General features: G+C 37.0%; 1 protein-coding gene across 4 annotated transcripts in view; it reads left to right on the top strand.

Moving 5' to 3' along the window:
- Positions 1–5,158: 5,158 nt before the first annotated feature.
- Positions 5,159–26,134, top strand: part of LOC135700488 (uncharacterized) — a 43,743-nt gene continuing 22,767 nt past the window's right edge. The window contains exon 1 of one of the 4 annotated variants that reach the window (XM_065221011.1): positions 5,159–5,257. The gene's annotated coding sequence lies outside the window, so the exon portion shown is untranslated. Of the gene's footprint in view, positions 6,067–7,494; positions 7,520–26,134 lie in introns of those variants that run through there. The other 3 variants (XM_065221013.1, XM_065221012.1, XM_065221014.1) reach the window with 3 other exon arrangements.

Here is a 26,134-nt window from a genome sequence, read left to right as displayed (position 1 = left end):
ACAATAGGAGTAGTTCGAAATGTACCACCCTCTCTCTCAGAACAGGAAATACAAGACAACATTCAGGCAGGAAAGAAAAAGATCACAAAGGTAGAAAGGATTAAAAAAATGGTCAATAATCAACTCAAACCGACATACAGTATCTAAATTTACGTTGAAGGACAGGAACTATCACAGGAGGTTTCTATTTTTGGAATACTAGCGAAGGTGGATTTCTACATTTTTTCCTATTAAAACATGCTTAAATTGTTGGCGCTATGGTCATAAGATCAAACCTTGTAAAAGTATAAAATCACGATATGTCGTTTGTGGAATGGAAAATGACAGTAATGCATGTGGGTCACAACCACGTCGCATAAACTGTGCTGGACCGCATAAAGCTAATGACAGGAACTGTAACGAAAGAGTAAGACAAGACAAAATACTACATACAAAGGCAACTGAAAGACTCACTTTTGCAGAAGCAGCAAAGAAATTCCCTAGACAAAAATCAGTTCAAAACAGCCCTAATAAAAATAACCATAAACGAACGATAACCCAAAACATTGAACTATTCCATAAATGGTTTGGATGATACCCAGAACACGTCGTTAAGCAAATTAACCATACAATTTTTATTAGGGAGGCTACAGTCCCCTAATAAAAATGTTATGGTTAATTTGCTTAACGACGTGTTCGGGGTATCATCCAAACCATTAGTGGAATAGTTCAATCATTAGGGTTATCGTTCGTTTATGGTAATTTTTTATTAGGGTCCCCACTAGACTTTCCACTCCTTCCAGAACCAGATAAACTAAACCTAGACAATAACAGTCAGGAAAAACAATCACAACTACAACCAAACACTATAGTACCAGTTACAGACATCCAAACTATTGTAAAGCATGTTAAAGGAAAACTACTTGAACAACTGAACCTTGGCACATTAATGAACAAAATCAAAACAATCCAGGATACTATCATCAGACATAACGAACAATTGATCGAAAAGGAAACAAATAATGAACAAACAATATTGACAGATATAATTGAACAGATTAAAACTATTATTAACCCGTAAGTAACAATAATCAAACCTAACCCTTTGACGAGGGGGACGACTCTATCTACGATGCAGGAAAGATTGTGAAAGAAGATTGACGATGATTCTGAAGATTTCCTGCAAAAAGATGATGCGCGATGCAAGTAGATGCGAGAAATGAAAGAAGATTTTTCGAAGATTGATTCGCTAGTTGGAGATTTGTTAAGTATCTAAACTTGAGATTTAGATGTGTCGCCCCCTCGCCCTTTGACACATAACCAAAATGCATCAACTTCGAAATCTTAAATTAATGCAACATAACATCACCAGTATCAGACTACACACAAAAAACTAAAATTGTATCAATAAATATGATGCATTTTCAAATTAAAAGTTTCCCAAAATCCGTAGTTTCAACTGCGAAAATATTGAACATAACATTTATCTTTTCGCCTTAAAAGTTTTTCTTTCACTTCCGACTTGTAAATTTAAAAGTGCATTTTTTGAAAGTAAAGTTGTACAACTGTCAAAAATACATCTTTAGAGGTCGTTTTTACTGGCAGCACTGAACTCTCATTTACCGCCTTTTCCGATAGTGGAAATTTGGTCAGCCGTCTGCTGTAGAAATTTGGGACAACAAATTTTTAAAAGTAAGTCAATCTGTGAATCGTTGAAGTTATTGTTGGTTTAATGGATCTCTTTATTGGGAAAACCATTTAACTCACATTTATATTGTTTTTCGACATTCATATAGACTCCCACTGAAGATCATCACTGTTTTCCCGAAACAGTTTGCTCCATCCCATCGTCCACAACCAGCGGAACTGATGGAGTAAGTTCACTGCATCAGCTGTGGTTGTTCCGCCGGAAAAGCCTAATTTGGACTTCAAACGGAAGGTCTCCAACGGGGAAGAATCATAGAGGTAACTCTAAGACTAGAAGGTCCCGAAATAACGTGCTCAACTTTTTGGCTCAGCTCTGGTACTCTCTTCGGTCCCAAGCTAATCGATTCACCCCTCGAAACATAGGAAAAACCAATAACCCCTCATTTTATCTGTCAAACTTTCATAGCGAATCAAAACAAACATTGCGTAGTACTAGAATTTCGACTAGAATAGGGTACGTTAATCGTTTGCTTGGGACCAATAGGCTACTAAAGTGGTGAGCCAATTTAAAATCGTTAGTTTCGTATTGATTGTTGGAAGAATGCTGTTTCGTTAGATCATCGATTGAAAATTGAATTTCTCTAGTAGGGCACCAGATTCACACGGAACATGTATTACGCTACCCTGGAGTGGTGCTGGGAATTTGTTAAAAAGGCTCCGTTTGCCAAAGTGTCACTTCCTTTATATCATAAATGGCATTTGACGATGCGATGAATGGCATACGAATAATAAAGTGATTTTTATTTATTGATTTATATGATGAATATACATAATTATTAGAAATGATAAGAATATGAGTTTGAATACTTTCTTTTTAAGCTTAAGAACTCTTAATTTGAAAATAATTTCATTTTGCGATAAAAATAAATATTACTACTCTGAAAACGGCATCATTTGAAGTGAAACAATCGAGGAAACAATTCATATGTCATTTTAAAAACCTTGGTTTTTATTTTGACGGTTCTACAATTTGATTCAAAAGCTTCAACTTTTAAAATTAACAATGAGGGAAACTTTTAATTTGACAAGTTTCAGCTTTTTATTTTTAAAGCTCTGTACTTTCTACCAAAAAGAACCAATGATAACTTTTAATTCTAACAATGTTTTTTTCAATTATATTAACGATAATTTTTTGTGTGTAGGAAAATTTATATTTTTGATTTAAAAAATGAACTAAATTCGGTTCGGTGTAGGAAAAGTTATTCAAATCGAGTAGAAGACCTGTCAAATGGATAAGATGTCGCCTGTACGGTAAACAGCGTAAACACATTAATGTGTAAAATTTCACACATTTCGTGAAAAAAGGGGCCTACTCATAACCCAGCAAACGTCAAAGTGTAAACCCAGCAAACGTCAATAGAAGTGTATTTTTTTCACATTTTTCAAGAACGGTTTTTACAGCAAAATGTGTAAAAAGTAATCATTTCTAGAACTTAAATATAATGGGTGCACATGGTTTTTTATTAACTTCGGAATTTTCTTATTTGTGTCAATGATAAAATAAAGATTGCTCGAATACAATAATATTTTATTTAAAAAAAAGGAATGCCATCAAAAAAATCAGTAGCGGCGCCGGTGGTGCAGTGATAAGCGTGATTACCTCTTACCCCAGCAGGCCTGGGTTCAATCCCAGTCGGCACCGCTGGGATGTTCTGAGGCATAACATCTCTGATCACGCCGAGAATCACGCCGAGAATCACGCCTTCCTTCGGAAGGGAAGTAAAGCCATAGGTCCCCGGTTCATGAGTTGATGGATCGATAGGTAGCATCCAGGTGCGGGAGCTGCCTTCCTGTCGTCAGAAGCATTGGTGCTCAGCACGGAAAACAAATCAAGGAAAAAAACTAAAATCAGAATGAAGCAAGCAAGTGAGACATCGATATAGTGAATATGATTTTTTTTTCTAAAACTTAACTAAAAATAGTATAAATCACCTACCCTCTAGTATGTCCATCGTTGCACTGTCCAGCTTGGTCCGTAGCTCCTGCATTTTCCTGTTGTACTTCACTGAAATATATACAAATGACGTGCGTAAACAAGGCAGGATACAGCAACGTTTGAAGTTTTTTTTTGACCCATTATTGCGCATTTTGCACCTTCTTAGACAACTGTGCAGAAAATTTCTGCACAGTGAATATTTTCGCACACCCAGCGTACGCCTATCTCTTACTCACACAAACGTAGCCTAGCTATGTCAAAGAGAAAGATCGGGCAATGCTAATTTTATAGTCTCTTTCATTCCCCTACTGTTACCATTTAACAACAAGTGTGACGTCAAACTCACTGTTCCATTCGAATGCGAGCGAAGGAAAAAACAACAAGCTGCACATTGCCAGACCTCCTCTCCTTGTCTTGGATAGCCTAGTTGGCTTGTGATTTGACAGATCGTGAGAAATTTTATTTTGTTTTGTTTTGGTTTTGATGGTTTGCTGCTAACCCTGTCTGACATAAGGATTAAGTAGTATTAGCATAGAGGTAACTCTAAGACCACTGGGTCCCGAAGAAAATCATTATTATTTTTGGCTCACTCAGTACCAGAACAACGGTCCCAAGCAGTCCCAAGCTATTTCACTCACCCCTGCATGTTCTGCATGAATCCACACACCCCTGATGTTATCTGTCAAACTTTCATAGCGAATCAAAACAAACATAGTGTAGTAATAGAATTTCAACTAGAATAGGGTACGTTAATCGTTTGCTTGGGACCAATAGGCTACTAAAGTGGTGAGCCAATTTAAAATCGTTAGTTTCGTATTGATTGTTGGTATTAGTGAGTGCGCAAGCATAACTGTCACTGAAATCTTCTCGCAGAAGTCTAAAAATTCGTGCAATCAACAATAATGAGTATAAAAATACACATTTTCTGACTAATACTACATTCTTAAATTGTGTATTTTTTACACATTTTAAGATCTTCAAATTTACACATTTTTTGATAGCTATGTGTCGAACACATACTTAATATGTGTACACGTAAAAGCCATGTGTAACCACACGTACTATTCATTTTACTCATAAATTTCATGTGTGCTTCTGGGTGGAATCTGTTTATGTGTGGTCACATGAAAATCATGTGGAATTTTACATGGAAATTCGTCAATAAAAATGTGTGGAATTCTATTAGTGCAGTTGTCTCTCCCTAGCTTAAACGCTATTTTAAAACTACTCAAATTTGGGTAGAATCCACCCAGATCGGTTAAAACTGAAGCTACCCAAAATGGCTAAACTATGTTGCGAGTGACAAGTTGACAAATTGACAACATCGACATGAATCCGATCGACTTTGTTAATTTATCAACTTGTCACTTCCAACATAGTTTACCCATTTTTGGGTAGGCTCAGTTTTGACAGATCTGACAACAATTGGGGAAGTTTTGAATTAGCGTGTATAATTACCTTGAATGTATTTTCGACCAACTAGCCAACACCCCTTTGCAAAGTCGCATATTGCTGAACTAGCAGCACTGTCAATAATAAAAATATGTCTAATTGTTGGTTTCTCTGGCACATTAATGGCTGACGAAAAATTCCTTTCTTTTAAGTAGAAAAATCATCACAAGCAAGTTGAAAATGGTACGTAAGTGTAGTTAAGCGTGAGTTGAATTGATTGTGATAGTTTTAAGCAGTGGAAAATGGAGTTTTGTTGCGAAACTTCGCTTTTTTCTAAACGGGTCAATTATTCCTGTCCTGACTGACATTTTTTCGATTATTTTTTTATTGCTCCCGTGCTTCTGGCTGGCCTATGGTGCTGTTCGGATACGGATGCTTTTCCGTCGTCGGGACGCAGTATGTGTGAAGTGTTCGCTTGAGTGTTGGTGGTTGGTCGGTCGCGCATAGTGCTTTCAGCTTGGCTGCTGGTGTTGTGTGTTGACTTTTCGGAAGAACCAGCCGATTCGATTCGATTTGAGATTGTGAGCAGCAGAGTGAGTCTCCGACCGAAAAGCTTACGCGCTGCTACTTCTGCTTCCTCTCGAGACTGTTCCTCCAAGTTGGTGCTGACATCTTTTGCTACTGCCAGAAGATGTTGCTGGCTATAAACTGTTATGATTTGATCAGAGTCGTTTTTTAATGAACAGTGAAGTGTAGTGTATTTATAAAGAAAAATGCAATTCTGGAAGGCAACTGTGAACATACATTACGGATTCCGCAAATGTGTCTTGCATGAGCACAATCAATGCCAGCAGTTCGCAAGCAAACTCGGCCACAGTGATGGCGAGGTTGAAGGCTATTTCTGAATCGAAAACGGTCAGCAGCGAATGAATATATAGGTATACAGTGAAAAATAATAAAACGCAGACAAGATCGATGATTGCAAATGAGATGGACGACGAGAGTGCTTTGCTTCCCTTTTTCACTCTGGAATTCAAGCAGGACGATGATAAGTTAGTATTATCGATTGGCGACGGATTCGAAACTCGAAAGTGTCAAATCAGGATCGCATGGCATCTTTTTCGGTGTTAAGATCCTAAACTTGATGCATAAAATAAAGAGAGACAAGGAGAGAAATTTACCAGGTTTGAGCAATAGCAGCCCAACAAAGGCAAACATGCTAAAGTTTACCCTTGTAATGTGGAAAGCTCATACGAGTGTGAGGCAGACCGTCGTTGGAAACTAAACTTATAAGACAGAGGAAAAAGAATACAAGCTTTGAGCCACTGCAGGGCTGCCGTCACTCATTGCTTAGATTTGTGTAGAAATAGCATCTTATTTGTATTGTAATGCATTTCTTTGAACTGTCACAGAGAATTTGAAAACTGTACATTGTAACAATTTAACAAGAGCAATTAGTCAGTCTTCAGGGACAAAATTGATTTCTTGCTATTTTTTCATTTGATCTGAGAAATTATTATTTTTTTTTCTTTTTTTCTGGAGAGCGAGAGGAAGTGCAATATTACAGAATACCGAAAATTGTTGCCAGTAACGTAAAAGGAGAACGTAAACAGTGCATGATCAACACAAACGCTTTGCATCAAGGACGTCTTAGTTAAATTTCCAATAAATACTAATTCACATCAAGTAGGTACTGGAAATAAAAATTGTACTCATTTATGTACATCGGATTTACTGTTATATCCGGAATTCGATGGATAACAGCCTCTTCCCAAATTGTTTGCTTATACCTACTGCTTTCCTCTATCGTCCAGGGAAAACGAGTCGATCAAAAGTTCAAACATTTCATGCCGTGCCCGGAGAATTTGAGTATCGTCATTGTCGCCGGATCAGAAGATACTCTCGATGCTGTTGCCTAGCTAGACCATACTCTCCGTGCTCTTGTACTTTTGTGTGCATATTTATCAATTCCATCGTCGGTCGTGGTGCCGCCGCCGTCATCGACGTCGTAGCAGTCTTCGTGATGCTGTCGGTGTTCGATTTATATAAAATTTAGTGGACGTTGCCCGGTCAAGCTTATAGGGAAATGCTTACAGTTTCAGCCAAATTCTGCTAGAGTTCAGGATATACAATGTTTAACATGATGTGGATTGAGTGCTACGCAGATGAAACCTGAAATGCCTCGAAATTAGTGAAAAAGCTGACAGGGAGAAAATGGCTTTTAAGATATTGATTATTGCTTCTGCTGTGTTGCTGCTGATAGTCCCAAAAAAAGTGCGAACAGTGGAGTATGTGTGCTTTTCTCTTCCACACACGAAAACGACGGATCCTGCTGATAGTACAGCAAGGTGCTGCTGCCGCTGTTATGCTGCTCACCGTTAGTTCGAGTGAGGTTGAAACTCTCTGGGAAACAAGTGAAAATATTCTCAGACAAATTGATGCAAGTCGTGACGGTCGTGACATTCCGTGAATAGTGCAATCGACGAGTTTGTTTCTGCTCTCACAGTAGGTAAAATGTGTCTGCTTGGAAGCACGTTATTGCTTTTGTGGACAGCTAATGAAATAAAGTACCGATTGATTTGTTGACGGAGTTGTTCACGGTGAAATAATAGATTTTTTTTTATTATGTTTACATCCACACGTCGGACACATGAAGGGACCTCAGATAGCCTAGTCCGGTCAAGGAAATATCTCTGGTTGGAACTTTTCTCAACTTACCTGGGCATAGAGTATCATTGTGCTTGCCACACAAATTTCATGCATTCATGTTGGCATACAAGGTATATAATGGGGAACAACAATATAAACAACTCTTCCAAGTTACTATGAGCTTTAAACTGCCGGAAGACGCATAACTGTCCCATGTGCTTTAAGATTTCCTATATACATGAGGGGAACAGTTTTACGTTCAACGCTAGTAAATCGAATAGATACTAAGCCGCTATCGAATTGAGCTCATGATTTTGCTATTTTATACAACTGCACAATACACAGTGGAGCGAACCGGTCGTAATTATTTTTTTTATTATAAGATATTGTTTTGCTGCTTTTTTCCCAAATGCAAAATTTCAGGATAATCTAACGAGAATTTAATTTTGTGTATATTGTAAAAGATGAAAATTCATTTTTTTTTCCTTGATTTAGTTTTCCATGCTGAGCACAAATGCTACCGACACCAGCGAGGTAACTCCCACACCTTGACCCTACCTAATTGAATTAGGTTAATAATTATTCTAAATCTAAATCTGTATCTCGAATATTTCTTCAAGTCCAGATTTTTTTACTGATCCATCGTAAAGGATACCAAAAAAATCTGAGTCTGACATTTTGAATATTTTTTGTTAATTTAACGTTGGCTAGAACTTAACTTTTCACGTAACAGAATCTGGAAAATACATCCATTTCTGGGAATACACTTGCAGATATTTCCAAGCTTGAGATCACACATTTCTTATTGTTACACCTTTCTGAAATTTCTAGCCCCATAATCAACAGTTTATCGAGACCTGGATCTTGAAATTTCGTCTAAAATTTGGCTGGCAAATGTCATTTTCAATGAAAGATCTCATGCGATATTTACAGAGATACTTCTGTTACTATCATTGGATGAGAAAACGATGATAGAGATTATCGTCAAAATGTCATTGATTTTTTTTATGACAGCGTGACAGTGTTGTAATCATCGCAATTACTAGTTCATTTAATGTTATTAAAGTTACTTGTACCAAGGAAATTTTAATAATATATTCTCTCTACCAATTACATACGGTTGTTTGCTTAAATTCATCTAAATCTGTTAGAAATGTTGATGTCAAAATCGCATAAGACTTATTTTCCTGAGTGCTTGATCATTGAAAAATGACAAGAAAACTAATGATAGGTAGCTTCGTCTCGTGATAGTGAGAGGGCCTGTTTTCTAATCGTCACATGACGGCCGTGATATTTTCCAGCCCTGGTCTCAATCAAAGTTAAAGAATCTTGAAAATTTGTGTTAATCCTGGATCTTGTATTTCTGTGTAGGTACGGAACCTAGATATTTTTCAACGTTTGAATTTACTTATTTTTTTCTTTTGAACTTTCTCAGGATATCTTTGCAAATATCTTAGGATTTCCATAGGATCATTCTAAAATGTATTTAGAATTAGTTTTACTTTCAGGATTGCCTTAATAATCTCAATAATCCGAAATTCCTGAGAAATTTCTCGGATTTCAGTGTAGAACACCTGAGCAATTGCCTTAAAAAAAACTCTCGACATTCACTCTACATTTATCTTCAAAATCCAGGGTGGCAAGTGAACCAGGAAAAACCGGGAAAAAAACCAGGAATTTCATAAGTCCACCAGGAAAATAATCTTGTTTATATAATTTAAATAGGTTTTAAATTTTATGTATGTCAAAGTTTCTTTTTATAATCAGGTCAAAACTAACCATTTTGTTCAAGCTAAATCTTTCACACAACCAACATTGATGAACAAAATTTACCCTTAGAATTTAGTAAATTTATATTGTATTTATTTTTAATTTATTTTTTTTTCTCGAATCAATAGCATGTATGATTTGTGCTTAATTGATAGCAGACTTAAGCAGTGCCGACGCGTAACTACTTTGAAGTACCTGTTCAACATGTTCAATAAAAAATTTCTATTTCTAAAAACTTCAGATAAGGCCTTCGAGCTTCATGCAAGTTCTACAAAATTCGGGAAAGTCTTACAGGAAAATCCTGTGAACTACTGGGGTGACCTACGACGGTCAGGAAATCTCTTCGAACCTTCAGAGAAGTTCTACAAATTTCAGAGAAGTCTTACGAACTTCAGGGAAGTCCTTTAATCTTTGATTTAATGTAACTTCTACGACATTTAGGCATTGCTCAAAACTTAAGGATAATCCTATGACACTTAAGGATTTTTTCCGAGCTTCAAAGAAGTCTTCAATACTCTTGGGAAGTCCTCTGAACTTAACATAGTTCTACAAGCTCAAAAAAGTTCCTAAAACTTCCGAGAAGTCGATTGAACTACAGGTAGTCCTACGACATTCATGGGAACTCTCCAAACTTCAGGGAATTTCCAAGAAATTAAGGAAAGACCCACAAACTTTTGGAAAACCCTTCGATATTTAAAGCCTTATTAACTTCAGGGAAGCTCTTCTAAGTTTAGGGTCCTCATATATTCAGTTAAGTCCTTCAAACTTCAAGGAAGTCCTCAGATCTTCGAGAAAATTCTTCGAACTTGAAGGAAGTCTTACGAACTTCTGAGAATTTCTACGAACTGCGTGGTACTTCTACGATATTTAAGAAATTCCTATTAATTTCAAAAAACTTCGAACTTCAGGGAAGCCCTAAGATATTAAAAAAAGTCCTTCGAACTTCGGGGAAGTCCCATGAAATTCAGGCAATACAAACTTCAATGAACCCTTCAGGATAGACCTTAACAATAACGCTTCGGGGAAGTTCTACGAACTTTAGGGAGTTTCTATGAACTTCAGCAGTCAGTCTTTTTAATAATAAGAGTTATTAAACTAGCGTTGTTTACGAAATCTTTCAATCATATGATTTGGAAATCATGTTGTAATCAAAATTCCGCTAAATAAGATCCTTAATCGTTGACAATTTGCGGAAAATTTAAACAAACTGGAAATCCGTAAAATTGTTAGAAGCAAAGGTTTGTTTAAAGAGTCCTCATTCATATCACACTTCGCAATTTCACCTTGAGATAAACTAGCCCGTTAAAAAAATCGCAGTTTCAAAAACAGAAATCTCAAAATTTAGGGGCTTATAGATCTCTAAATTTCAGACATTAGATAGGGTTCAGCGCTAGTCCGTCGTATCTCAGCTTCGTCATACACCCATAAAATTGCTCATTTTACGGGTTATCGCAAATGTTTCAGTGTCAATCGTAATTAATCTTGTAAGCAAAGATGTTTTTGCAAAAACATGAGTGAAAACGCTTTGCTATTATAGTTTTAGCCAATGTTGATGATTGATGAGCCAAGCCGCGATTTGAAACCGAAAATAATCTCCACGGGAGAGAACTACTACAAACCAAAACTGTCTCTGTTCATCAGTCACCTACCGCTTCAAGAGAAGAGCGAAAGAGTGCCCTTTACGTTTACGCCTTTATCCGTTCATTCTATGAAATGCACAAATCCAAGCCGATACCGAGGAAACTCGGGCACTGAGTGAGTGCCACTCGAGTTTCAGGTGGCTTGTATCACTGATTGACTGAGTCAATGGTTGAGCAAGATTTTACTGGTTATTATGTACGGATACGGAGACACGGCAAAGAGAGAGAAAGAGAGTTTTTTCTCCTGCCTGCCGCAGTCCGCGTTCTGTTTCATTGGTGAAGCTTTTTGTTTTTATTCTTACTGATGCAGATTTTGCTGTCTTCACCCACTAAGCAATGCTCACCTAAATTTTGCTGTGGGGAGGCGAAATATTTTACAACAAATGGACGGTTTTGCGCTAACGAGGCATCTTGAGGGTAGTGAGGGAAAGATGGACACTTTCTGTTTTAATCCAAAAAATAGTGTCGCATAAAATTAAATGTACTAAATTTAGTGCTTTAGCTCACGAAGTGCTTTGTTTTTAATTTATGAAATGTTGCCCACATGTAGAGTTTATAGTTACCGGAAATCCTTATATGTCAAGATGCAAATCAGGGTTAGAGATTGTTTTTGGATTTATTAACAATAATAATTAAATAGGGGCTTTTCATTAACTACATAGACTGTTTTGGGGGTTCTACACAGTTTAATGTTTTTAGTGCATAGTTTGATTGGAAATTGTATGAGCTGTGGACATTTGCCATATCTCTTATCCCATAGATAACTACAGTAATCTGGGGGCAAATTGATCACCGGGGTGAAATTGATCACTATGGGATGTGTTTTTGGTTAGCTTATAGCATATTTTTGGTGGTAGATATAAAGACAATTCTGATAGCATTTTATCATGAGACTTCAATAACTGCTTTGACGAATTTTTCAAAACAAACATGTTTTTCTGCATAAATTTCAGATTTATTGAAAAGATGTTAAAAATCATCAAATTTCATCACTCAAACAAGTAGTCCTAGTACAATAGAGATTGATGCCATTAACTTGAATGTGGTATTGTTTGTTAAATAAAATGTCTATGAATCAGAGTTATGAAAAAAGTATGACAAAGTATTTAAAATATTGAGAAATCAAAGACCTCGTGTATCATTTATTTATATTTTATTTCGTTATGGTTATTTTGCGGCGAATAATCAATAAAAACGGCTGGATTTTGCATTTCGTACGAAAAAAAGACTGTCTGCTTTTTTATGTATTGCTGTGTTGGTTTTCCGAAAATAGAATTTTTTATAATAATTGAACATCATAAAATATGAATGTTGAAATTCCCAAATATGTTTTTCTCCAAAGTTTGTACTAAGGCACCGTTTTAATTGATTAATTCGAACATCAAGATCAAACAGTACTTGCATACTTTATTTAACTGGTTTGTTTAAAGTCCACTTCTTGAAATTCAACCTTACATAGAGCAAGAATGCCACTCCTGCATTAATAAACAAGTTAAAAAAATTGTGCATCCGGCATAATTTTGGAATTTCAATCTCCGAAAGTTTGTTTAAAAATAGTTTTCATTTCGGTGGCACTCTTGTTCCATCTGGCCCTATATTCCCCGCCCCTATGTAATAATAAGTAATGAAAAATCACCCTTTCCCCACATACGTTACATAATTAGTAATGCAAATCACTATAGATTATTTTATATTTCTTTTTCAGTTTTAAAAATAATTGTTTCTGTACCAAATGAATAATTTCAACATTCTCATTCTCATCAATACATTGTGCGTTTATTTCAAAAATGTAGCGACCCCGAAGTGACACTGAATCTATTTTCAGGTTCAACAGTCGCCCCTTTGCACGCTTACTAATAAAGTTGTTTTATTTCCATTGTCCCTTTCTCAACGTACCCAGGTATAACTGATTTAACGAACAGGTAGACTCACTCTGACTCAATTTGACTCAGACCTCGAGTTAGAGGCATGGTGAATCAGAACGACTAAGCTCAATGACTGAGAGAGAGAAAGTCTGGTTAGATGAACACATTCTCAGCCTTTGTCTGTTCTCCCGCTGAGTTGAGTCGGAATAATTTTGTTATTGCCTCTGTCCTATTCGTAGTGAGAGCCTCGTTGGAAAATGAACATTGTGAGTTGTATCTCTCAAATACTGGTACTAAGTTTTCATTGATGCGAAAATTTGCAACAATGGTTTTAGCACATAGAACGGAAATAGGTGCCATGATACGACGAAGTAGCGTGGCTCCCTACTAGCTTCTATACAGCAAACAATCAGATAAAAATTTCACGGGCATTCACAAGAACCTTAATACCTTTTGGTTTGTAAAATTCCGCATTGCGCGAAGAATGATGGTACAAGGATTCACTTTATTTTTTTTTATTAAAAATTGTTTTTTTAAATACATGGTTTTTAAAACCAGGAAATGTTTAAATCATTGACCAGGAAAACCAGGAAAAAACCAGGAATTTCAAAATGGAAATTCACTTGCCACCCTGAAAATCTTAACAATTATCGCAAGTATTTTTGACGTAGGACTACGCCTGTGATTTCTATATGGGGGTACACTTTGTGAAAACCGAAATGGAACATTATTAAAGATTTTGAACGTTAATAACTCAGCTGCCCTTTTCAGTTCCCATATCAAGATAGAGCTTCTTTCGATGATGTCTTGAAATGACAATGTTGGTTTGAGTGGGCGGGCCATGAATTCCTAAAAATCATCGAGAGAAGCCAGTCCGCATCGTGCTCTCTTGCCGTGCGGATCTATTTGCTTTTTGCTGAAGGAAGTGTTACTACTACCTAAAGCTACAACAAATTTAAACAGCACTTTTCAGTGCTCAACCTGTAAAAATTTTCTACCTTGTTCAACTCTTATTCCTCTTCGATCCTTGTTTGGACCCTACCCGAGGTAATCCTTCTTGGATATCGATTTGGAAAATTCCTCTTCGATCCTTCAGATTCTTATAGTAATCTGCTTGGAAGTCGATTTGGATAAAAATTTACTGCCGCCATGGCGCCTAAACGCAAAAGAAAGGGGCAAACTCTTGACCCCCCTTCTGATGAAATTAATTTGAGTAATCAATTTGATTTGCTCACGGATGATGAGAATGATCCATTATCCAAGAAAAATTCTAGTAAACTTTCCCGGCTTAATGCCAAGAAGGAAAAGATTCCCCCTATTGTGATAACCACTACCGATTTCCATGCTCTTCGCATGGAACTTTTGAATTTCGTGAAAGTTAAGTTTTCACTACAAATTGGACGTCGGGGTGAATGCCGTGTATTGGCTGAAACCTTGGACGGATTTAAATGTCTTCTCAAGTATCTTACTGAGAAGAAGCACAAATTTTTTACTTACGACACCAAAACTGAACGTGTGTTCAAGGTTGTCATGAAAGGACTGCCCAGTGGTGAATCCCTGGATCAGATCAAAGATGAACTGGCAAAATTACTTGGAGTTGTACCACTCCAAGTAATCAAAATGAAAATGAAATCCCGTCCTGGCGATTCGCGCAACGGGATTTCTAATGATTTTTATTTAGTTCACTTCAAGTCTAGTGAACTAAACAACCTTAAGGCCTTAGAAAAAGCTAGCCTTATGCTCCATGTCCGAGTGAAGTGGGAACACTTCAGGAAGACTGGAGGAAATTTCCAAAACCTCACTCAGTGCCGTAAGTGCCAGGGATGGGGTCACGGAACTAAAAATTGCTACATGCCAGCTAAATGCATGAATTGTGGTGATTCCTCTCACGCAAAGGACGACTGTCCTGTGAAAGAAGATCCTAAGAAATTTAAATGTTCAAATTGTGGTGAAAACCACAAATCCAATTTTTGGGAATGTAAGACTCGCAAAGCGATCCTACAATCTCGTTCTAACCGTCAGGTAGGAAACGCTCCACGTTTCCGACCAGGTACAAATTCCTCTGCTGTTAACAACGGTCAGCGAGGAACAAATTCTACATTCGTACCCGTAGGTACAAATATCTTCCCTGCTTCAAATGTTTCATCTGTACCTACTCCCCTCGCTGCTAACAATGTTCAGCGAGTTAATGGAGCTACCTATGCTGCTATTGCAGCGGGTAGAAATCAAAATACTAACCAACGTTCTAACGGAAATTTTGACAATTTTGACTTAGGAAGCATTACTGCCCCCAAAATGGAATTTTACAGAATTCATTAATTGACATGATTTCTGATATGCTTAAATCTAACTCCATGTTTGATGCTATTCAAACTGGAGTAAAATTTGCAAATAATATTGTCATGACTTTAAAATTCAGTAATGGATTTTAAAGCATTAAATATTGTAAATTGGAATGCTCGATCTCTTAAAGATAATGAAGACGAGCTATTTAACTTTTTGCGAGTTCATAACGTGCATATTGCCGTTATAACTGAAACGTTCCTTAAACCTGACCATAAGGTTAAGAAGGACGCAAATTACTTGATTTATAGAAATGATCGTCTTGATGGACCCTGTGGTGGCGTTGCCATCATTATTCATAGACGAATCAAACATAAAATTCTTTCTTCATTTGAAACCAAAGTTTTTGAAACTTTGGGAGTTTCTGTTGAAACAAAATTTGGACAACTTACGTTTATAGCTGCCTATTTGCCATTCCAATGCGTAGGCCAGAAAAAGAATTTTCTCAAGGGTGACCTCCAGAAACTTACCCGTCATAGGTCTAAATTCTTCATTATTGGTGATTTTAATTCAAAACACCGCTCATGGAATAATGCTCAAAGCAATTCCAATGGTAATATTCTGTTTGATGATTGTTCTGCAGGTTATTACACTATTCAATATCCAAACAGCCCAACATGCTTTTCTTCTGCAAGAAATCCCTCCACTATTGATTTGGTCTTAACTGATTCATGTCAACTTTGTAGCCAATTGGTTACCCATGCTGACTTCGGTTCTGATCACCTTCCAGTAACTTTTGAAATATCTCAAGAAATAATTTGTAATCCCAACAGCTCTACTTTCAATTACCATAGAGCTGATTGGGAGCAGTATCGAACATTTATGGAATATAACTTCGATCCAAACATTCCTTTGCAAACCAAAGATGAAATTAATTATGCTCTTGAATCTCTGACTACTTCTATAGTTGAAGCAAGAGCTGTCTCAGTACCAAAATGCGAGGTTAAATTCGATTCAATTATAATAGACGATGATCTTCAGCTCTTGATCCGTCTTAAAAATGTCCGTAGGAGACAATATCAAAGAACACGCGATCCTGCCATGAAAGTTATCTGGCGGGATTTGCAAAAACAAATTAAAAAGCGATTCTCTGTCCTGAGGAACAAAACTTTTGAAAATAATATTTCTAAATTAGACCCGAGTTCCAAACCCTTTTGGAAACTCACAAAAATTTTGAAAAAACCTCAAAAGCCTATTCCAGCGCTTAAAGAAGGTGGTAAAATTTTGATCACAAATTTGGAAAAAGCTCAGAAACTTGCTAAGCAATTCGAGAGTTCCCATAATTTCAGTTTGGGTCTTACTAGTCCTATTGAGAATCAGGTTGCTCGGGATTTTCGGAATATTTTCTCTCGGGAAAATATTTTTGATGATTCCTGGGGGACTGATTTGGACGAAGTAAGGTCTATAACTAAAAATTTTCAAAATATGAAAGCTCCAGGTGATGATGGAATTTTCTATATCCTCATCAAAAAACTCCCAGAGAGTACCTTGTCTTTCTTGGTAAAATTATTTAACAGATGTTTCCATTTGGCATACTTTCCTGATAAATGGAAAAATGCAAAAGTTGTTCCAATTTTGAAGCCGGATAAAAATCCAGCTGAAGCTTCTAGCTACCGTCCAATAAGTTTGCTTTCTTCAATAAGTAAACTTTTTGAAAAGATAATTTTGAATAGAATGATGCTTCACATCAATACAAACTCAATTTTTGCAAATGAGCAGTTTGGATTTCGCCATGGGCATTCAACTACTCATCAACTCTTGAGAGTTACCAATTTAATTCGTTCGAACAAATCTGAAGGCCACTCAACTGGAGTTGCTCTTCTAGACATAGAAAAAGCATTCGACAGTGTTTGGCATGGAGGTTTGATTGCTAAATTGAAAAAGTTTAATTTTCCACTTTATATTATGAAATTAGTTCAAAATTATTTAACTGACAGAACTCTTCAAGTAAATTATCAAAATTCCAAATCTAATCGACTACCTGTTAGGGCAGGAGTTCCTCAGGGTAGCATTCTTGGGCCTATATTGTATAACATTTTCACTTCGGACCTCCCTGATTTGCCTCAGGGTTGCCACAAATCTTTGTTCGCTGATGACACAGGCATTTCCGCTAAAGGAAGAAGTCTGCGTGTTATTTGCAGCAGACTGCAGAAAAGTTTAGATATTTTCTCTTCTTATTTACAAAAATGGAAGATTTCTCCCAACGCTTCCAAAACTCAACTTATAATATTTCCACATAAGCCTAGAGCTTCGTTTTTGAAACCTAGTAGTAGTCACATAGTCACTATGAACGGAGTTCCAATTTCCTGGTCAAACCAAGTGAAATATCTTGGATTAATACTTGACCAAAAATTAACTTTTAAAGATCACATTGAGGGCATTCAAGCCAAATGTAACAAATATATAAAATGTTTGTATCCTCTTATAAACAGGAAATCCAAACTTTGCCTGACGAATAAACTTCTAATATTTAAACAAGTTTTTAGACCGGCCATGCTTTACGCTGTGCCAATATGGTCTAGTTGCTGCACTACCAGGAAAAAAGCACTTCAAAGGATTCAGAACAAAATTCTGAAAATGATTTTGAAGTTGCCTCCCTGGTACAGTACAACCGAAGTGCATAGAATTTCGAATGTTGAGACTTTAGCACAAATGTCCAACAAAATAATTAATAATTTCAGGCAAAAATCGTTGCAATCCTCAATTGCAACGATTAATTCCCTTTATACTTAGATAAGATTTAGTTTTAGTTTTTAGTTTAAAGATATCAATTGTTATACTGACATGCAGGTTAAAAAACCTGTTTAAAATACTGAATTGCCAAGACATGAACAATGTAAAAACACTTAGATATATATCATAACAATTAAGGCTGGTACGTTACTGCAGTAACTGGAGCACCTAGGTTAAAATGAAATGTAATTTATTTTGAATTTGGAACAAATAAAGAGTTAAAAAAAAAAATAAAAATAAAAAATTCGAGAGAAGCCATTGTTAACAAAAGCTGTTACGCCTACTTCCAGCTCTATCTAGATATGTTTAAATCTAACATACCATGTAAGTGCTCTGATTTTGATCCAGGGATGATGGATTTTAATTCTTAATACGCCAATCGATAGGATTTTTTTCTACGATTCTGTTAAAATTAAGCCTATCATTTTTCAAAATTTCACTATGGAAAAATGCACGAATGTTTTGCTATCAATGACTCACGCTTGTTGACACTTACATTACACCGGTGCTACACCACAATAATGAAAACGACCAAATATTGGTCGAACGACTCAATGTAATTGGTCCCCAATAGAGTCGAGCCAGCCCAAGGCTGAAAGTTTCTCTAGTAAGTCAAAAAATGTCCTAAATTTAGAATTTTAAATTCCAGGAACTGAAATTTATGCAAGAGAAAGTAATGAAAGTACAGAATTGATAGTTCCGTTATGGTACGGCAGTGGGCAATTCTGGAGTCCTTTTCGAATATGTCCTATGTCCATTTGTCAGTCAAAAAATCGATTAACTTGATCCACTTTCTACCGCGAACAATTTCACGTGAGTTTGAATGTTTACTTCTTATTCTGAAGAACGCTCGGATTTTTCTCTCGATACCGCCCATTTGATTCTGCACAATTTCCTTATTAACTTTTCTTTGTGCCTCATACCAAATTTTCTTGAAGCAGTCAACAGAGCTTGCTTCTCTTTCATCTTTCTAAATATGCCGTTTAATTATTGCCCAGTATCTTTCGATAGGACGCAGTTCAGGTCAGTTTGGGGGATTTTGGAATTTTTCGACAAAATCGACTTTTCCTTCTTGAGCTTCTCCAACGTAGCAGAAGCATAGTGAGTAGAAGCCGTTTTTTGATGCATTATTTTCTTTAATTTTCACCATTGATTGTGTCCGTTGTGAAATACGAAGAACTCTTCGAGCCACAGGAGCAAATGGCTTGCCACACCAAAACCTTTTTTTCCAAATTTTTCGGTTCGGATGTATCGCACACCATCAGGCACATCTGTCCTCTGCTCAGCGTTGAAAAATTGCGACTTGGTATCCAATTTGACGTACGTCTCGTAGTCCATCGAAATGCACCGGTTCGACTTTTGAAGGAGAACGTCATACAAGTTTCGAGACCGTATTTTCGAAAAAGCTTTCTGTGAATCCGTCCTTTTGGGTGCTTTTTGCTTCTTGTAGGTTCTGATATTGTTACGTTTTTTGATATTCTGCACAGTTCCGACGCTAATGTCCAATTTTTTTTGGCAATTTCAAGAACGGAACACGGTTTATGCGATTTCAAAAGGCGTACTGCTGCCAGCTCCTTTTTCTGGTCCGATGCCCCCTTTTTGCGCAAAGATATCGGTAAATCTTCAAGAGAACACGTTTCTCCAAACTTCTTAACAATCTTGAACACTGTAGATTTACTGCACTTCACGCTTTTTGCCAATTCTCGAAACGACAACTTTTCGGAAAGCCATTTGTGCAGAATTAATCTGCGAGTTGATAAGCTGATCCGACCCATCGTTCGTAATTCCTCCCTTTTTATTTTTCAGGTGTCACTATCAACAAGGCATAAAAAGTAACAAGGACTAAGATGTGTTACTTAACTTGACTTAACTTACTTGGATTAATGAAACAACCTGTTCCCCTAGTTTGAAGTAGTCAGGACTAGGAATCGGTGGTAGATCTTACATCCCGTAACGTACCACGAAAAGGTGATCTATCCACGTTACGGGTGGTGACCTTACTATCGGGACTGGCAAAAGATATATACCGTCAATATACAGAATCAGTTATAGCGATGTTTCACTCCCTTCCAGTATCCCAGTTGATAAATTAGGATGGAATCTTTGTTTTACCTATTTATTGTACGTTCTCATTTCATAGCCTAACGTAAGCTCAGAGAGAAGAGATAGGGCAGTTACACCCCAAATGACGATTCGATCTGATCCGACCTTCTCCGATTTGCATGAAACTTATTGCAAGATTGTTTGTTATGGTCAATCATTTACATTTGAGCTAAAAATTGGTTATTATTAATCTTGTTATTCCTTTTCTGGAAAAATATAAACGGTAAAAAATCGAAACATGGATATTTGTGGTCGCTATTGAAAACTTAGTCGATCGCTGAATTTATGTATGGGCCCAAATTAGGGGCATTTAGGCTGACATTACATCCATTTCCCCTGCTCAAAAATTAACAAAAATCATTGAACAATAACTTTGAACAAACTTTTGAATTTTATTGTTTATAATGTTTTGCACTAAAAACGATTAAGAAATTAAAAAAAAACATTTTTGTTTTGTGCAAAATTTTACAATAATATATAGCATATTCAGGAAAACCACTTTTGCACAAGCACCTCGTAGTGAGAAAATTCTGAACCCACCGAACAATATTGCCGTAGACAGAAACCATCTATATGGCCCAAGATATAACATATTCAGGAAGTACACCAGCACACTACCGCCGTGTATTGAGAAAATCCTGAACTATTGTCTACCAACCAAAAGTCCTTGACCCATTGACATCGATAGGTGATTTTGCAATAAAAAGGTAACGGAAAATGCACACGTCATGCACAATAGCGCGAGTGCTGGAAGCTTAAACCCCAAGTAACATTTTACGTTTTAAGAAATACAAGGCTACTATCAAACAATATTCATAAAACCCTGGTCAAGACAGCGTTACCTTTATTACATCCTTACTTACCTTACCTCACCAATCAGGCTAAGGCCTTGATGTCCTCTACTGTCCGAAGAAGTCGTCTCCATTCTACTCGATCCATGGCCACACGTCACCAGCCTCGTAGTCTGCGAAGGGTCCGCATGTCGCCTTCTACTTGGTCGATCCACCTTGCCCGCTGCGTGCCTCTTCATCTTGTTCCTGTTGGGTCGGTTTCGAGAACGATTTTCACTGCCCAGCCGACCGTATTCGTCCAATTTTTGCAGTGTAGCAAATGGTAGTGGATGGTTCTCCCAGCAGCTGGTGCAATTCGTGGTTCATTTGCCTCGTTCACGTTCCGTCATCCATCTGCACTCTACCGTAGATGGTACGACCTTCCGTTCGAAAACACCACCGCGTTGGTCCTCCACGAGCAAAGTCCAGGTCTCCTGGCCGTAGAGGACCACAGATCTAATCAGCGTCTTGTAGATAGTCAAATTCGTGCGGCGGCGAGATTTATTCGACCGGAGTCCAAAGTAGGCACGATTCCCTGCTATAATGCGTCTTTGAATTTCTCTGCTGGTATCATTTGCGGTGGTCATTAGTGAGCCCAAATACACGAGCTCGTCGACCACCTCGATTTCGTCACCGTCTTGCTTTATAGCTGCTCCTTAACGACTTAGCTAAGGGAGGCCCACCTTTTAAAATAAATCGACCTTCAATCCGTCATATGCTTTTTTACTGAAGATATTATTATATGGGATATCATTATTTACGTTGAAATTGAATAATCCACTAGAAAAATATAATTTTCCGAATTTCACATAAGTGATATTCGCACCTGTTGAATCCAATCATTTTGTTGAAAACAAAAACTTCTACGCAACTAAAAATGTGCTGCCAGTTGAATAGAATTAACCTCAAGTAATGCGTATTTATCGTTCTTTTCTTGATTTTTTTTAATCAATTGAATTGACGATAGGGACGTGCTTCGTTGATTGCAGATCTTAGTGAAAATTTACAGGTGCTGTGGTTAATTACTGCGGCACTTTCATGTTTATTTATAGGTAGCTAGATATAGGGTTTTTGGTCTAATTCCCGTCTTACTAAGGACAACTCGTGCTTTATCTCTCTTTTCTGAACAAGTTTAAACAAAAAATGGAATATTTATGTTAAAGATGACTTCTTAATTTCTTCACCTTTGCATACGTACCGTTGGATTTGATAAAGAGTCACAAATTGTTGAGAAATTGTTTAAAATCTAATACTGCTTCTTGATTCCAAATTCGTTCTACGAGTTTCAATTCCGTCCTAACGCATTGAAACGCAATTAGATTTTCTTCGTCCTACGGATAAACGTAGAAAAAGGGGATTCGCTAGGAACGCTTCTTTTGTTTTGAGAACAATGAGCGTACATATTCATACAATGCACTCTAACAGAATTTATGTTGTAGCCAATGAACTAACGCATCGAAACAAACCTATTATTGATTTACGCACGGTGAAATCATTGATATTATTGATCTTTTTTGATCGATAGAAAGAAATGGGCGATTACGACGAAGTAGCGCTCTACCCTACCAAATCAATTCCAGATTCAAATATAATTGTGAAATTGGTGAGCACGTTTTTCATATTCTTTCAATTTCTCACCTGATTCGTTCTACTGTTGTTGTCAGTTCTGAGTCCATTAGCACATATTTGCGTGGTAGAATCAACACTGGTTCAGATATCTTTTAGCATCCAAGCAGCTATCTTTTAGCATTCATTAATAGTTTAAAGTGAAAGTCGCAATACTTTCTGATTATAAAGTAGACCAAAGCGGATTCTTGCGGTAGGGTTGATCCCGCAGAATTATTTTCGCTCTGGCCAGAAAAGGATAAAGTCTGATATTTTTCAAGGTTCTATATGTTATTCTATTATTAGGTGCTGTATTCAAAATTATATTTATTTTTAATGTTTACTGGCTTGACCGAGGGGAATCTGGGGGATTATATTTGGTGCAGCGGTTTACTTCGGTGGAAAATGTTTAATATTCAAAACCAAACATTTGTTTTTGTTAACGCTAGATTTTAGGAATCTTTTAATAACTTATACATAAATCTGTATAAACACATTTAAACAGAAGTATCAACATTCAACGGGGCTCAATAAACTGCAGTGGTTCGAACAGCTTAAGTAGATTAGCGTTGATTTAAAATCTTATGAAAAATTTATCAAATTTTAAAATTCGGTTGTGATGTAAATTGTAAAATTTATGTAAATTGTTTAAATTTTTAATCATGCAATAATTACCGTAATTCAAATTAATTTCCAATAAAATTGATAGAAGTATTAAAATATTCTTATAACAAATGTTCTATTGTTGGTTACAGCTACAAATATGATTTATAAAACCAGGATTTTTTTTTAATTTTTAGAAAGAAAATCGGGATAACACCTGCATTTTAAAATGGAAATTGAGTTGCCACCCTGAGCTAGTACAATCTGAAAGGGTTTTTCAAGACCTTTCTAATAATCAAAACCGCATTTTGCTTAAATGTGTGCTACTATGTTAAAATTGATTATTTCCATGTAGATCGATTTTTTCGGTTATATTTAAGATCCACCCTTCTTCTTCTTCTTTGGCTTTATTATATCCCTACTGGGACCTAACACCGACCCTCAACTTAGTGTTCTTTGATTGACAGTTTTTAATTGAGAGCTTTCTAAGTCTGTACCATTTTTGCATTAGTATAATTGTGTGCCCTTATAAACGGGTACCAAACACAAAATGATATCATATATGGTGCGACCATACCGCATATAGTTGGGATGATATCCTGAATTGGTGGTTAGGCGCTTCTTATGGTTATTGTTTATGCGGGTGGTACAATCATGTTTTATGCCCAGGGAATGCGAGACATTTTTCAATACGAAAAATTCCTAGACCAGACCGGGGAATCGAACCCAGCCACCTCCAGTACCTTTATCGACTGAGCTAAAAGAGATTTTGTCATAATCTAAGCAGTTGCGTACCGTAACCTCACTTTTTACCTTACTATCATATGACAATGTGTGATTTCGTCCTATTTCTTCAATTTTGAGTAGAGTCAACCATTTCTATAAAAGTCCTATGAATTTCCCCCAAAAGCTTTATAGACTTCCTCAAAAAGTATGTTGACTTCCTCCATATCTTCCTGTAGACTTCATGCAGATATTCCTTCACATTTTGTTGTGAACCTCTTCCAAATCTTTCTATGGACTTCCTTCAGATTTTCATGTGGATTTCCTTCAATTCTTCCTGCACATATCTTCCAGACGTTCCTATGAACTGTGCGCTTACCTTCTGAAGAGCTTGTCCGAAAGTGAGTGGAGAGTTGCCCGTGTGTGTTTATGAAGCGTTGCCACAGAGTCCTCCGTTTACCGGCATTGAATTGTTGCGCTTACAACGGAGGGCTGCACACACGGCTTGCTGACTCGTTAAGCGTCAAGTTAAGACCTGCTTTCACTAGCGCTAATATATGCCAGACATGAACTTCCTCCAGATTTTCTCTTGGTCTTCCTTAAGATCTTCCCATGTGCCTACTTTCTCCAGATCTTCATGAAGACTTCTTCAAAAACATCCTGTGGATGTTCCCAGATCTTCCTGTGGACTTTTTCCAGATCTTCCTATGGACTTCATGTGGATATTCCTGTGGACTTCTTCTCGATCTTCCTATGGACTTCTTACAGAACGTTTCTATGAACTTCCTCCAGATTGTCTAGTGGAATTTCTCTAGATTTTCCTGTAGACTTCCTCCAGATCTTTCTATGGTTTTCCTCCACCTCTTCCTGGGAACTTCCAATCTTCATGTGGACTTCATTCAGATCTTTTTGTAGTTTTCCTCCAGATCTTCCTGTGGACTTCCTCCAGATTTTTTTGCGAAATCTCCTTGTAAACTTTTTCCAGTTCTTCATGTAGACTACCTCCAGATCTTCCTATGGGTTTCCTCCCGAACTTCTTGTGTGACTGTTTCTATAAATCTTTCGGTGAGCTTCCTCCAAATCTGCCTGTGACATTCTTCCAGATCTTATTGTGAGCTTCCCGAAAATTTTCCTGTAAACTTCCTCTAGACTTCCTCTGGATCTTCATGTGGATTCCTGCAGATCTCTCTGTGGATTTTTGGATTTCTTCTATATTTTCCTGTGAACTTCTCCATGTTTTGTGTGGGCTTCCTCCAAATCTTCCATATTTTCCTGGGTGAATTCTCCAGTCTGTGGGCTACATTCAAATAGTGTTGCAGATTTCCTCCAGATCTTTCTGTGATTTTCTTCCAGATCTTCCTGTGGACTTCTTCCAAATCTTTCTGTAGTTTCTTCAGATTTGTGTTGCCCTTTTTCTAAATCTCCTTGTGGACTTTTTCCAATGTTACGCATCGTCCAACCGTTCAGATCTTCCTGTGTTCCTCTTTTGATAAATCTTCTAATATGCTTCCTCCAAATCTTCCTGTGACATTCTTCCAGATCTTATTGTGGTCTTTCTCCAAATTTTTCTGTGGAATTCCTCCAGATCTTCCTGTCGATTTCTTCCAGATCTTCCTGTGGACTTCGTATGGACATTTTTCAGATCTCCCAGTGAACTTTTTCCAAATACTCCAGTAGACATTTTTTAGATCATATTGTAGACTTTCTTCGGATCTTCACATAGATTGCTTCTATATTGGACTTCTGCAAGTTCTTTTTGTGGACTTCCTCCAGATATTCCTGTGGTTTGGTTCCATATTTTTCTGTGTGCATTATCCAGGTCTCCCTGTGGGCTACTTCCAAATAGTCTTGTAAACTTCTCCAAATCTTTCTGAGGTTTTCTTCCAGATCTTCCTGTGGACTGCCTGTGGAAATATCCTTGTGGACTTCTTCCAGTTCTTCCTGTAGACTTCCTCCAGATCTTTCTAAGGATTTCCTCCAGATCTTAATGCGTGCCTCTTCCTATAAATCTTCCTGTAGGCTTCCTCCAAATCTTCCTGTGACATTCTTCAAGATCTTATTGTAGACTTCCTCCAGATTTTCCTGTCGGTTTCTTCTGTGAACTTTTTCTAGACCTTCTTATGGACTTCCTTCATGAATTACATTTAGAGTAATATTTACAATTAGTTTTCAATGCTTTCATTACATCTTTAAAATGCATTAATGATATTAAGTACTTTCACTTGAATTTTAACTCCGACGCACCAGTCATGGGTA

The sequence above is a fragment of the Ochlerotatus camptorhynchus genome, unplaced genomic scaffold (assembly GCF_037179485.1).
Source record: "Ochlerotatus camptorhynchus isolate MF236.1 unplaced genomic scaffold, CSIRO-AGI_Acam_v1.1 ptg000137l, whole genome shotgun sequence".
Classification (NCBI taxonomy): domain Eukaryota; kingdom Metazoa; phylum Arthropoda; class Insecta; order Diptera; family Culicidae; genus Ochlerotatus; species Ochlerotatus camptorhynchus.
This window is presented reverse-complemented; position numbering and strand designations above follow the sequence as displayed.